At 34.7% G+C, this 15823-nt stretch overlaps 1 long non-coding RNA gene across 1 annotated transcript; it reads left to right on the forward strand.

Annotated features, from left to right (window-relative positions):
* Nucleotides 1-1820: 1820 nt before the first annotated feature.
* On the forward strand, nucleotides 1821-10148 carry LOC140048053 (uncharacterized). The gene is made up of 3 exons (XR_011845042.1): nucleotides 1821-1920; nucleotides 2530-2614; nucleotides 8431-10148. It is a non-coding gene; the product is annotated as an uncharacterized lncRNA (long non-coding RNA).
* The last annotated feature ends 5675 nt before the right edge of the window (nucleotides 10149-15823 follow it).

Below are 15823 nucleotides of genomic sequence, written 5' to 3' on the forward strand. Positions count from 1 at the left end.
CAAAATAAGGTATTATAAAATTGCTAATGTAAGCTAACATTCTTTATCTACTGCAGTAAACTTTTATATTTTTCTTTTATATCAATAATGACAATTTACGATTACTACATAATTTAGCAGTAATTGTTGCTATAGTTTGTATTGACAGATAACATTTTTTTGTCTGTTTTCAGTATTTATAAACTTTATAATTATGATTTCTTTACAGGATGGGGACACTCCATTACATGTATATCTGAGTGATGGATTTAATCATACCTTAGAAATAGTGACTTGTCTTGTACAGCAATGTACATCAGCAACCATGCAAAATAAGGTAATGTACAGAGATTTAGATCTGTTGTGGTAAACCATTCTATTGTTTAAATAATGACAATATTATTTACTAAATTACTTATCCAATAATTGTTGTATTTAAAGAGAAACACTTTCGTTCGCTTACCCTCTAGGAGTTCACAAAAACATGACCACGACCCAGGAAATCAGAAACCCGGGCCAGACCTATGCATATTACATATGATTACTGAATTATACATTTTTTTTTTTGGTGAAATTTCATGAGGGGTACCCAACTTGCGTACAAAAACCAAAATATAGCGACCTGGGTAGTAAAGCTAGTGTGATTATTTGGAAGTAACAGAGTTGAGGTTGGTAACAGAAAGGCTGTTTAGGACTGTTGTTATGACATCTTGATGACGTTGTAAGAATGTTAAAATGCAGGTTTTTCTTGGGCATAGTATAATCAGCGATATTACAGAAATTATGAATAGGGAAACAGAACTATAATATTTGGCAGTGTATGAGATTTGATTCCCAGATCTGAGCCTGCTACTGAGAATGAGTATGATGAGACGCAAAATATCATTTATGATTAATTATGTCTATTGACCACACACATCATAAGAATATAATTTTAAACATTTTGCAAATTGATAATGTGTTACCTGAAACATAAAATAATAGACTTTATGGTACACAGGAGGGAAAGTCAATGCATCAATCACTAACACAGTCTGAGTGGTTATGTTATGTGCAATTTGAACGACTTGCGCAATTTGAAATTGCTCAATGATTTCCTTAAGTATTTGATTATCAAAACGCATTTTACATATTACAGATGTCTGTTATCAATATTTTAAAAGTCATGACTATGATTCCTTTACAGGATGGAAACACTCCATTACATGTATATCTGAGTGGCAATTATGACCCTACCTTAGAAATGGTGACATGTCTCCTAAATCAGGATGCTTCAACAACATTGCAAAATAAGGTAATTTATAGGAAATTTTCAGTGTAATAGGCTAACAATCTATATCTTCTGCGGTAAACATTCTCCTCCCCCCCCCACTCATTTTATCATAGGCCACAAGACATTCTATTGTTTCTGATGTTATTCTATAATTTGTTAATGTTATACAATGTTAATTGTATGGTTCACATCTCATCAAAAGTTCTCTAAAATGTGTGGCAATTTTGATACCTTTTATACCCCCTTTGCTCATAGGGTGTACAATTGTATATGTAATTCTCTGACACATATCTCTATGATTCATTGTACAAAATTAAATAAATTATTGAGGTGCCCATACACCATATTTGTAGTGGGCCCTTTTAAGCCTCAGTTGAATTAGACAATCAAAAATGGCAACTCCTGTGGCAGGCCATTGCTCAAATAAACTGGATATTTTGTGGAGTACATTTGATATAGTCCACAATATCAACTTTCAAAATGTTTACAGCTATTGCAAACAATTCACATAATGTCTGTTGTCATTATTTATAAACTTTATGATTATAATTCCTTTCCAGGATGGAAACACTCCATTACATGTATATCTGAGTGATAGATATCACCCTACCTTAGAAATGGTGGCTTATCTGAAACAGCATGGTGCACCAGTAACATTGCAAAATAAGGTAATGTAAAAAGAATTGTCAGGACAATCAGCTGCGGAAACATTTTTTTTGTTTCGTTGTTTATCAATAATGGCAATTATTATTAGATTATTTAGATTTACATATGTGAACTTTATTCAATCAATCGTACATTTTTTTAGGTGTCTAGAAAACTCAGATCTCGGATATACCTGAGTTTTCTAGATCTAGAAAACTCGGATATCTGACTTTTCTAGTTCCAAAATGGAGTTTTCTAGACACCCCATTTTTTGGTATTATAATGGTAAACATAAAGTGTATTTACAGTGATTTTTACCAAAAAAAATATTAATTATAAAATATATATATTGATTATTTACAGTAATGATAATAATAAGAATGAATTTAATTATATTGACTATAATTTTTTTCGGTATTTATTTATAATGGTAACCATAATAACGTGTATTTACAGTGTTTTTTACTTTTAATAGAAATAGTAAATACTATTCTCGTCTAAATTTAATATTTTGTCCAACGCAGCCAATGATGCTCTATCAACCAATCACTAGACAGTAAATGTTTGAGCCATGATATGATACTGTATCAATTAAATAATATTCTGATACTTCTCTAAACTCATTTTTATAGGAAGGAAATACACCCATCTCTGTTTTGAAAAATAACAAGCAGATACAGGACCAAGAAAAAAATGAAATTTTAAATTTTTTTGAAAGTAAGTGAAGTTTTAATTATCAAGATTTTGGGGTAAACCAATTTTCATTGCAAAGGACAGATGTTCAATTTCTTTTTCCAATGCTTTGATAAACTGATTTTGAAAATGTTCTCATACTGACCATATGATGAGCTCTGTAAATTGTGTGCATGTACGGTATCCATGCATTGTGCTATTGAAAAACTCTTTAAACTTATAGAGAATCATTGTGAGGATGTAGGTAATTTAATTATAATTTCTGAACCATGCCTTATATAGATGTGAATGAATTATGCACATTTACAGGTTTGATAGTTTTCTTCTTTCATTAGCATTGACTATAATCACAAATGATACAGTCATTAAAAATACAATTCACGGGGTAGGGGTACAAAAACGGTTTTTAGAGTCAAAGTAATATTGATGGATAATATGGTGCATAATTAGCAAGCAAGGTGATTGTTTACAACTGGAAATGTTTTGTGATCGATTAGGAGCTACCTGTTTCAGAGCATAGATTTCATTTTTATGAGTTATTATAGGGGTCAAAAGGCTATTATTGACCTCTCAATAATTTATTTTGGGATCAATTGCTTTCCCTGACAAACCTGTTTCTGTGTATAAGTAGTGCGTCATTAATGCACTACAAGACCAACATATGATATATTAGGGACTTTTAGATTTGAGTGAACGTGAACTAAATCCACGTCCACATGGGTCGTAGTCGACTGTTACTCGTCGACAGATATATGAGCGCAACCTTTTTTGACTCCGACCCTTGATCCTATTTTGGTAATTCTCGCGACCCAACATTGCGTATTTGAGCCACAGACCTGCCATGTTAAGTGACACCCATAGATGGCCGGAAATGGTACTGTCGCACGTAAAAATCCATATAAAAGGCACCTCTAGTCCACTATAATAATAGCGCGCTCGCAATTGGCAAAAGGATCGTAGCCTACTTTTTCCGCCGGTACACACATTTGTGTTCAATGCTAACATCCCGAACCATAAAAAGTTCCCCTGGCTAGGAACAACATCGCTATGAGTGTAATTTGGGAGGGACCTGTTTCTATTGAATGTTCATTGTAAATGTTCCCACCGCCGGTACATCAAAGGATGCACTTTTTCAGTCAAGTTACACACTCATTGCAAACTACAGAACAATAGCGTCATAGAACCAGTTGGTAGATTATTAAATCCACGCCCTAAAAGGGGATTCCCCACTTGTATATTAGCAACCAACTATGTGTCAAAAGCGTCCATTGGCCCGTCGTCAATTCCCAATTGTGTGTACGCTACTCGCCTCAAAAAAAAAACTGTAGATGTAAAATATAATTAGCCTTTGTAGATTACCTTTCACATCTAGATCAGTTTATACTTTCTAAAAGGTTTCAGTATCTGAAACATTCTCGATCCATCAATTTGTTTTCGCGACCCAAACATTGGGTCTTGACCCATAGGTTGCGGAACAGCGGTTTAGATTAAGTGGATATTTATGTTGACGTGCCAGTGAACTTATGACGTAATGACCTTGGGATCATCTGACCTTGTAATCTCTAGCAGCGCTCGTATAAAGTATTATACAAAATTGGGAGAAACATATAAAAAAGGAAGTCTCATATGATGATATATGATATGATAATATGATTAAGATGATAATGACATAGAAGTTGGTGATATTGAGGATATTACTCAAAAATTTAGGATTTATAAAACAAAGAATATACTGTAACTTATTATTATAGGAATAAAATAATTAGAGTGAGTAGTTTTTTTGTAGTTGTTTCTAAAAGCTGATTATAGATATAGAAAATTGTTGAATTGAATTAATATTATAATCATATTCAAACACTGATGATGATTTAAACAATACTTATAACAATGCTGAATTTATTACTTAAAATTGAAAATGATTTTGTGGACTTTCTTGAATTTTTATTCATAAATCTTAAAACAGTAATTATGATAAGAATGCTATCTACTGAATTTATTACTTAAAATGGGAAATTATTTTGTGGTGTTTCAAGTAATAATATTCAAATAATGATTGTGATGCTAATCTATTGAATTTATTGCATTGGAAAATATTGCTCTGTTTTATGAATTTATATTTATTATTCATAATCTTTAAAAAGCAATTACAATTTCCACAATAATCATGATAAGTGTTATAGTGTAGGCCACTATGTAATTTCGTGTCATTTTTTTGTTAAAAGCAAAATTCCAGCTGATTTAGTGTCTTTAGGATGTAAAGTAATGAAAAAAATATGTTGCCATTTTTTTAAAAAAGCTTAAGGGTGTCAAATCCAAGATGGCCGCCAATACGTAAAATATCCAATAAATGTACCATATTGGACAAAGTAACACCCATTATGAATAATATTTTAAGTTCATATGGGTTCTCTGCTATATAAGAATTATTATAAACTTATATTCATTAGTATTCTGACATTTTGAATTTCAAAATCGCCGCCATTTTTAAAAAATGGATTAAATTTCTTATTAAAACATGTGCAAGTTATGACGTTGATTGAAATCACATAAAATGATAGGCCTATGCCAACAACATTGGTGATTAACACAAAATGGCGGCCATTTTGAATTTTAAAATGGCCGCCATTTTTTAAAAATGGGTTAAATTTCTTATTAAAACTTGTATAAGTTAAATAAAATTAGATTGAAATACATATACAAAATGATATGCTTATGACAACAACATGGTGATTAACACAAAATGTACAGTACTGACAGAACACTTCTTCATATTAAAACATCTCATAAATTTCTTCAGTTAAATGACAACTAACTCTGCCAAAGTCCTTCAATTAAATATTTCTAATCTTGAATGCGATACAGTAAGTTGACCTTCCTTCGTTCTCTACTACTGTATCCATCGAACTTCCACAGACTGATCTGCGTTCCCAACAACCTTGTTCAGAAACAAATTGGCAAAATAACTGAAATACCTCATTTCACCGGCAAATAATCTCTATGGGAGTCTTCTTTTACTTTGATAAGTTTGTCACCTGTATTCACAGTCATATATATTTTTTGCCAATATTCGTCTTTTTCTTAGGATCCCATATAGACAGTTTTCCTTCTACAAGACTTTTACCAATGCCTCAAACATTTTCTGTCCAATTTCATCATGCCATGGCCAACAAACACCTTTGTGCGAATTGCAGCATTCTTCATTAATCGGGATATCATCTCTCTTTAAATGTTAACTAGATTTGCCAGCTCTGATGAAATCATTAATTTGTGTTATTCCAATGATACTACGCTCAATGACCCTGATCAATTGATGTAAATCCAGCAAGTCCCACACATACATGTCCTCTCATATACATAGGGATATAGTTTAACCACATCATTTAGATTTCGTCGACTCTCTGTATTCAAGTTAATATCTTTATGATCAGCCTCTTTCAAACAAAATGATACTTAACTTAGAATGTCTTTCTCTGTCTGCATTTGAAGAAGCAAGTTGTAGAGAGAAAGCAGAATTAGTGTGCTTTTGTCCTTTAGAGATGTTTTCCATTTAAGATATTTGTGTAACTGGTTGTATAGGTAATACAAGTCCACAAAAGCACTTGCTCAACACTATTTTCACAATGCTACATGTCCAAAAGCCATATAGTTTACCGGGTCGACATAATAATTGCTTTTTGATGTCATCTCTGTCCACCTCCACTCATCTCGGGCAGGAGTCATCACCAGGCATTCTTGTCTTTCCCTAGTACACGAGTTTTTATACCACAACCATGTGCACTCATCAAACCAGTGTATAATGCTGGTCTGTCTGTAGGGGGTACATATCTAATGAAATTGGTTGAGATTGCAGAAGATGAGAAGTAGGAGTTCATTCATTTACAATGTTATTTATAGGCAGAGCTGTATCTGTATTTCCTTCAAGCTTCTGCCAAAAGTTGACAGGTTGAAAACTTACCAACCACTATACTGGTGACTATGGCCCTGAAGGTTCAGACATTGAATTACATAGCAATAACGAATTTATTATTTACCATATTTATACAGGATTTCACAATAAGGTATAAATGCACTTGTTTTATATTGTGGTCCTGTCTCCTGTCAAGTTTCAGTTTCATGAAAAGAAATGAGATCTGTAATTTAGAATCTATATATAAATTATGGTTAATTCTGATATATATAGGCGAGCACAATGGAAAAACTTTTGAACAAATTTCTGCCTTGGATACCTTCCTGAACTATCTCAGGTGTACCGCAAAATGTAACACAGTTTTCACTATTACGATATTGTTCCATATTTCTATCTTAGGAATATATTATAAAGAGTTTTAAAACAAAACTTCTGATTCATCGGTAGATTTACAACTCAATTTTAATTACGCGTACGCGGTCAAAGTAATTTCCGAGTTCACGATGAGTTCACAGGTTCACCTTGCAACTACCTGGTTTCAGTTAAGTTGGTCGTTAGTGGCTATAGCTATTTTAGTTTTTTGTTTATTTTCGGATCGGACCGCGCGTGTGAAGGTACAGTAGTTAAAAAATAAAATCCCGATAGCCGAGTTTTATTGAGTAAGCTGGCAGGAATAACTGTAGGCTATCTGTGTCCCATTAGGGCCCATATTGCAAGCCATCTAATATAAAACATCTTCCTTCTTGGGCCGAAACGGCCTACACTGTCACGGAAGTTAGTTTCAAAAAATGTTTAAATTAAATAATGTATTATGATGGTATTTATTTGAATAAACGCCTCCCCAATAAAACATCACTTTGAATAATAATCGCCTACACCCACCCCACCCCACCTACCTATCTAATAAACGCCCATCCACATTAATTATACACACAATATTGTATATACTATTTATAATAGAATTCATTACACTGTTAACTATAATTTTTTATAATTTTTTACCACTTTTCCTATCTATTAGAGGATTTTATTTCTCTTTATATCTATTTATATCTCCCTCAAATGAACTCTGCCTCCCCACCTCCGCCCTATAAAACAATAAACACTATACTTTAAAATGTTATTAATCATCTAAGACACTGTGAAACAGAGTAGGTTTAGTTTTTCGAATGTCAAGCATTTTCAATAATGATAACCGACAGAAAACGTACAAGGAGAACGTCCTTCTAAAACCTTTTTACCCGAGTCATTATCATTCCGAGAACCTTCGTTTACACTTCCTAGAGGGGAGCGAGCAAACTAGAGGTCTAACCCTCTAGTTAGACGTAATTGTTGTCGAATATTTGATATAAATTGTTAAGTTGTTCCATACTTTTGCAACTCCAACTTTGAACGATTATTTAATTTAATAGTCATAGTGGGGTATTATATATCTGTTATAGAGGACATTGACAACTTTAGCCTTATATTTACAATTTACAATCCTGTGAGAAGTGACAATTTTAGAACATTGTGTACAAACAACAATTTATGCACACATATTTTTAAAAAAATATTTAAAGAATTTAATTTTTAGTGGCGGCCATTTTGAAATCCAAGATGGCCGACAGATTATCGCTTTACATAGTTAGGATTGTATAATGGGTACAGTAATACCATCAAAACGGACTTGTTCCACATTCATAATTTGTATTATTGGTGATATTCTGATTTTTAATAGGGTTATTTGAATGTTGGCGGCCATCTTGAATTTGGTCCTTTAAATGTCTTTTGAAAAAATGGCAACATATTTTTTTTCATTCCTTATATTATCAAGATATGAAATAAAGTCAAAGTTTGCTTTTAACAAAAAATATACACGACATTCATATAAACGACATACCAGCCTACACTATTATACTAAATTTATTGATACTGTTTTTTATCCATATAGATCTCTCAGAGGATGATGATGAAGACTTAGTCACAGACTTAGTCCAATGATTCAATAAACATGGACATTTGATTCATACAATTGTTAGATGACGTTAAAGTGTTGAAAAGTGATACCAGTACAATCTATCTGTTAACTCTTTTATCTGCGAATTGATTAGTGATTTGGTTGCGATTTAATGTTAGCGTGTCATACCTCAATGTACAATAGCGTAGGTACCTTGGTATCCCAGAATTAAAACACACTAGTTATTGTCTGTGGTGTTTTCTTTCCAAAAAAAATTACTGTCCCCTTATAATAGGATTAAATCAACCATTTGGCCCTCTCAAACGTGTCCCTGTCCCTTTAATAGGATTAAATCAACCATTTGGCACTCTCAAACCTGTCCCTGTCCCTTTAATAGGATTAAATCAACCACTTGGCACTCTCAAATGTGTCCCTGTCCCTTTAAAAGAGGTGTCCCCTGATTAGGAGTTGGCTGTAGTGTTAAAACATATATTTCCCCTCGTTTTATGAGAAAGTGTCCCCTGAATGGGGGTGTACTAAAGAAGGGGTTTACTCCAGTAGTAAAGAGGAGGGGTGTGTCCCCTGAATAAAGGTGTCCTAAAGAAGGGGTTTACTCCAGTAGTAAAGAGAGTTCTACTGTTGAAAGATTTATTATAAGATTTCAGCGTACTAAACGGTACATGAATGTTAGCAACAAAAAAAAGAGGACAAAACAAAATAACAATACTGGAATATTACAAAAAATAACAGTAGGCCTACAAAACTCAAAAAATCATGCTACCCAAAAATATACATGGGTGGGTATAAAACATTGCTACTGTTCCTGCAGGCATTACCTATTGCTATATTTAGAGATAAGACCATTTTAACTGTTTTTATATTTTGTTGTGCATTTATATTAAAATCTCTATGTTGAGATTACAGGCAAAAATCAAACGACCAACATACTTTTTTTTAAAAATAAGTAATTGGTTTAAGGAAGAAGAATATGTGCTACCCTCAATGCCATAAACGAATAATGGATTAATAAATGAATTGTAGATTATAATTAGCATGTCTTGAGGAACAAAATATCTCAACTTAAATAATATGCCTATTTTTTTTTATTACATTTTGTAATAAACTATGAATATTATTTTTCCATGAAAGAAATTGATCAAACAAGCCTATCTACTTCATTTATTACATTCTCTCCAATATACCCCGATACAATTTTGTTTAAAATCTTTCTACTGTTTTGAAAAATAATCCAAAGTTTATTAAAAACAAATATTTTCTCCTGAAGGAATTCAACCTTGCTTGTCAAATGAAACAACAACATTATAGTACAGTAAATGAACTGAGATTAAATATTAAAAATAAAGAGGCAAAATACCCTGGAACTGGAAGTAGTTGGAATGTCTTCCAATTTTGTTTAAACTTGTATACTTTGTTAATTTATTATAAAAACAAAATGGGACAAAAACATATGCAAATGAGACAAGGTAAAAGGAAGTAAATAATTAAATCCTTGCGCCCTCTAATACTTCCCCTTACCATACTAGACATAGACACAACTTTGTTGAATCCCACTGTGCTACTAAACGGCACTTTTCTAGCCCTGTTCCATAGTTGATCCGATTATTAAATGTTTGATGAATGAATTGTTTATAGTGTTAAATTTTTTTGTACTAAATTATATATTTTTATATGAATGAATTTTATAATGTCAATTTTGTAAATTAAACTCAATTCAGTATTTATGCTGTTATGTTTTAATGTTATTCATATTTGTTAATAAATATTAATGAATTAAAAAAAAGGGGTGGATTTTAACATCGAGGAGATCATTATATCAAAATGTACGTGCTAGCTATTGTTAAAAATGTATTGTATATCATAGGAATAATATCCAATCCACCAATCCAGAGAATAATAAAAGTTCTTCGATATTACACTACACAGCGATAATTGTTACGCAGACAAAAATGGTGATTGCGCCCTCTATAAAAATTAAAGTTTAATCACCCCAATAAACCACTCGCATGTTTAATATCCTTGAAGAATGTCAAACATATTAGATTAAGAAGTAAAGTTTTTGTTTGTGTCATTATTATCATACCATATCATATACGGAATTCGTTATACTATATTGTTTTAATAGCAGGTCTTTCTTCTTTTAATTTTTTGGATCTTATATTCGTATCCTAGACTACGCCTAGGCTAGGCCTCATACTCTCTCTCTCTAGCTAGGCTCGGCCTAACTAGCCTGGCCTAGGCTAGGCCCTAGTCTATTGGTATTGCTAGGGATTCCCATTGCTAGTAGTTTAGTAGGCCTAGGCCTACTAGCTGGGGCAGGCCCTACCTCTAGCCTTGCTCTAGCTAACAAAGGCCTAGTAGTAGAGTAGTAGGCATGGCCTGGAGGGAGTCTCCACAACTTGCTGTTTTAGTTAGGGAACGGACATCAACCCCGCAACCCCTGTCTCTGGGGCTATATACCCTTATCAATACACCAAGCCATCCATCTCGTTGGTCGAATCAGGTTTTACTTTGTATATGAATGGAGAAAAAATATATTATACGTAAGCTTTTTAACCACTGAGTGCTTCGCCTCGATCCCGTAGACGAAAGTGTACGGTAAACAAGTAAACCACCCAATCAGAAGTGAGTTGACGTTGTTTCTATACTTGTTTGTGTCACCACATAACAAACAGGCCTTCCTGGGGTCTCACTGATCTCACAACGTGCATTCAAACACCGTGTTGTGGTCTTTCATTTAAAAGAAACACAGTGTGGTGGTCTTTTGTTTTCATGACAGTGGCGTATCCAGTAGGGGGCCGGGGGGGCCCGGGCCCCCCTGATTTTGTTTCCGTCGGCACATCATCGCGGCCGTCGGCAAACAAAGGTGCCGGGGAAAAAAATAAACTATTTATTCTGACAATAATTGAACTGTAAACATAATTCTTTTGAGTGTTTGTTTATTTACATATCATATCATCATTGATCCCTTCAGATCAACTATTTTTAATTTTCATTACATCTAACGAAACACGTAAAAAATGTGTAGCACGTACGTACGGCCGTACGCGGTAGATTGTTTACTCAAAAGTCTTTGACCTTACCCTAAAACCTTGTTTTTGCATGCAGTTGAGCCTCTCATGACCTGGGATTTGTATGTCTTCCTACGCTAAGAGATTATATAGTTCCACATGCCATGTGCTTTTTTGTCTAAGATATATTTATTATAAGTGCAAAAAAACCGTTTTTTTTTCTCGATATGAGGCCTTTATTATTCAAAATTTTTAAAGAAAAAGCACATATACCATAAAAAATATCCATGTATTTCATTTTTGGAACAGAATATTCCGTAAGGCTCAACTACAAAACCACCATTTTGTGATATGATGTCATCGTAAGCCAATCAAAGCTGAGCTTTTTCGCGATTGGCATTGCTCACGGTTGAATGATTTAGGATTCTAGCTGATTTGATTGGTGGATGCGAATCACCCGCAGCGGAATGTTTTCTCTCGCGCGTGTACCATGAATCTCTCTGATCGTACTACACAAAGTTAGAGCAATGAATTTGTCCGAATTCCGTTAAGTAAACAACTTTATATATTTTATAAGCATTTAATGACATGTTTTATTGATATTTCCAATGGTGATATATAAAATAAATTACTAAAAAACGTAATTATATGTAATTATTTTAACCAAAAATGGCGTAGTTAATAGAATTGTCGACTGAGGCCGCAAATTGTTTTACTTCTTTCGTGGCTAAAAACGATCATTTTCGGCGATGTTTTAGACCCTATATTTCGAAAACTACAAATCAGATTTTCCTAATTCTTTCTTTATTGTAATATGAATACAACATACTAACAGATAATGTTGGTTTGGTTTTAATTTTGCATCGTTATCCCCGGATATAAGACAATATGACTATGTAATCCTTGATCAGAGACGTCGTGTATGTACACCAATTTTGTTGGCAAATTGGCAATTCCCGGCCCCCCAACTTCAAAATCCTGGATACGCCACTGTTTCATGATGCATCGAAACGACGAATAACTGTTGCATAGTTTGACGTAATGCGTAAAAAACTACTGAACTTTTCTATTTAATACTGAAATTTATTTTAACAATTTGAGAACTTGCAATGCACATAGAATATGATCATGGACCTATCTAATTTATAGGTCCATGGTATGATAAAGAAATTGGTACACTATTTAAAAAGTGTAATAATAGTCCAGTAAAAATATGGTTGAACCTAGAACAAATTGCAACAGAATTTTGTTTTGTTTTATTTGGTTGATATGGTGAACATGAACATCATATCCAAAGTTTAGCAAAATCAGACTTCAAGAAGGAGGTCAATTAGCATAAATTCAAAATACCATTTTGAAGCCCTGTATCTCCTTAGCAGTTGGGTTTAGACAGCCTATGTGCATTACGAGTAGATATATGTAAAAACCATTGAAATTTATCATTAAGTTTCCATTTACAAAATCTTATGAAAATAGATATTCTACAGAACCGTATGAAAGGTGATCATCAACTGTATTTCCGAAACTGATTTGTACTCAAGCGCACATCTTGTTTTGTGTTTTCTTTTAGAACTTTATCTCTTTAAATTGGTAAAGGAATAAAAAAATATTGTAATGAGGCGATTGTCTGTGGGTCAGGCTATTCAAACCCATCATTCCCACAAACTCATCTCAATTGAAATGAAAATGATAAATGTCATACTGTAGTTTTCTGTATAGTTAGCATCTCCATTCTGCTCTTTCAAAGTTGCTATTTCATTGCATCTGTTTGGTGTCGATCATTTATGAGACAACAACTTTTTATGATGTTTTATATAATGTTTATCTTTTGAATGCTGTTTCCAAGATTCAATGAGCATATAACACTAGGATGAAGAACCATCAGTTAAAAGATACACATCAACGGAATCCAAAAAGGGGTTGTTAAGGTAATAAAGTAATTTTCAAACTTGCCACTACTAATTACAGTATTTAATTTTTCGACAAGACAGTATTCAACTTCCTTGACAAAAAATGTCAGAAAAATGGAATAGAAACTTTGAATGCAGATGGGGATCTATTAATATCTTACTTTGCCATAATTAAAAAAAGCGAATTGCGTTTTAAGACAGAAGAAGCAAAAAATAGTGGAATAATTGGTACTTAATTAAAGAAAACATTTTAAGGAGCAAATTTGCAACATCTTTGTAATGCTCTGCACTTGAAAAGAAACAGGGGGATGCATTCTATTCTAAGCAAGAACTGTTTGGTCCAAAATTTAAAAAGACATCAGAAAAGCCAATGAAGTAGACTTGCTGTGCCTACATGTATGGTGGAAGTATTTTGACGGCACCAACATTAGAGATATGAGGCTTCAAAATAGCAATTGGCGGCCATTTTGAATTTATGCTAATTAACCCACTTCCCGATGTCCGATTTTGGTAAACTTTGGATATGATATTCATTTGAACCATATTTACCAGACAAAAAAAAAATTCTGTTGCAATTTGTTCTAGGTTCACCCTATTTTTGACTTATCTTTACTGGACTATAAGGGATCATCTCACAGTGTGTTGATTGACTTCGTACTGTAGACCATTCACTGTGGCTGCTGTGTACAATCTCACAGTGTGTTGATTGACTTGGTACTGTAGACCATGCACTGTGGCTGCTGTGTACAATCTCACAGTGTGTTGATTGACTTGGTACTGTACACCATGCACTGTGGCTGCTGTGTACAATCTCACAGTGTGTTGATTGACTTGGTACTGTACACCATGCACTGTGGCTGCCGTGCACAATCTCACAGTGTGTTGATTGACTTGGTACTGTACACCATGCACTGTGGCTGCCGTGCACAATCTCACAGTGTGTTGATTGACTTGGTACTGTAGACCATGCACTGTGGCTGCTGTGTACAATCTCACAGTGTGTTGATTGACTTGGTACTGTACACCATGCACTGTGGCTGCTGTGTACAATCTCACAATGTGTTGATTGACTTGGTACTGTAGACCATGCACTGTGGCTGCTGTGTACAATCTCACAGTGTGTTGATTGACTTGGTACTGTACACCATGCACTGTGGCTGCTGTGTACAATCTCACAGTGTGTTGATTGACTTGGTACTGTACACCATGCACTGTGGCTGCCGTGCACAATCTCACAGTGTGTTGATTGACTTGGTACTGTAGACCATGCACTGTGGCTGCTGTGTACAATCTCACAATGTGTTGATTGACTTGGTACTGTACACCATGCACTGTGGCTGCTGTGTACAATCTCACAGTGTGTTGATTGACTTGGTACTGTACACCATGCACTGTGGCTGCTGTGTACAATCTCACAATGTGTTGATTGACTTGGTACTGTACACCATGCACTGTGGCTGCTGTGTACAATCTCACAGTGTGTTGATTGACTTGGTACTGTACACCATGCACTGTGGCTGCTGTGTACAATCTCACAGTGTGTTGATTGACTTGGTACTGTAGACCATGCACTGTGGCTGCCGTGTACAATCTCACAGTGTGTTGATTGACTTGGTACTGTACACCATGCACTGTGGCTGCTGTGTACAATCTCACAGTGTGTTGATTGACTTGGTACTGTACACCATGCACTGTGGCTGCTGTGTACAATCTCACAGTGTGTTGATTGACTTGGTACTGTACACCATGCACTGTGGCTGCTGTGTACAATCTCACAGTGTGTTGATTGACTTGGTAACTGTACACCATGCACTGTTGCTGCTGTGTACAATCTCACAGTGTGTTGATTGACTTGGTACTGTACACCATGCACTGTGGCTGCCGTGTACAATCTCACAGTGTGTTGATTGACTTGGTACTGTAGACCATGCACTGTGGCTGCTGTGTACAATCTCACAGTGTGTTGATTGACTTGGTACTGTACACCATGCACTGTGGCTGCTGTGTACAATCTCACAGTGTGTTGATTGACTTGGTAATGTACACCATGCACTGTGGCTGCTGTGTACAATCTCACAGTGTGTTGATTGACTTGGTACTGTACACCATGCACTGTGGCTGCTGTGTACAATCTCACAGTGTGTTGATTGACTTGGTACTGTAAACCATGCACTGTGGCTGCTGAGTACAAGACATGCCAATCTGAATTTCCTCAACTCAGAGGATGAATGCCACTATACATTTATGATACAGTATTTGTCACAATTGTGTGCATTACTGTTATTACATTATCAGATTTGTGATTTGTGATAGTATGTGTACTGACGAATTCGATCCAACTCGGCCCTAAACCGTCTCGGCCAAAGTCATGTCGGCCCCACGTCAACTCGGCCCCACGTCAACTCGGCCTCAAGTCAACTCGGCCTCAAGTCAACTCGTCCTCAATTC

This window comes from Antedon mediterranea, chromosome 4 (assembly GCF_964355755.1).
Source record: "Antedon mediterranea chromosome 4, ecAntMedi1.1, whole genome shotgun sequence".
Classification (NCBI taxonomy): domain Eukaryota; kingdom Metazoa; phylum Echinodermata; class Crinoidea; order Comatulida; family Antedonidae; genus Antedon; species Antedon mediterranea.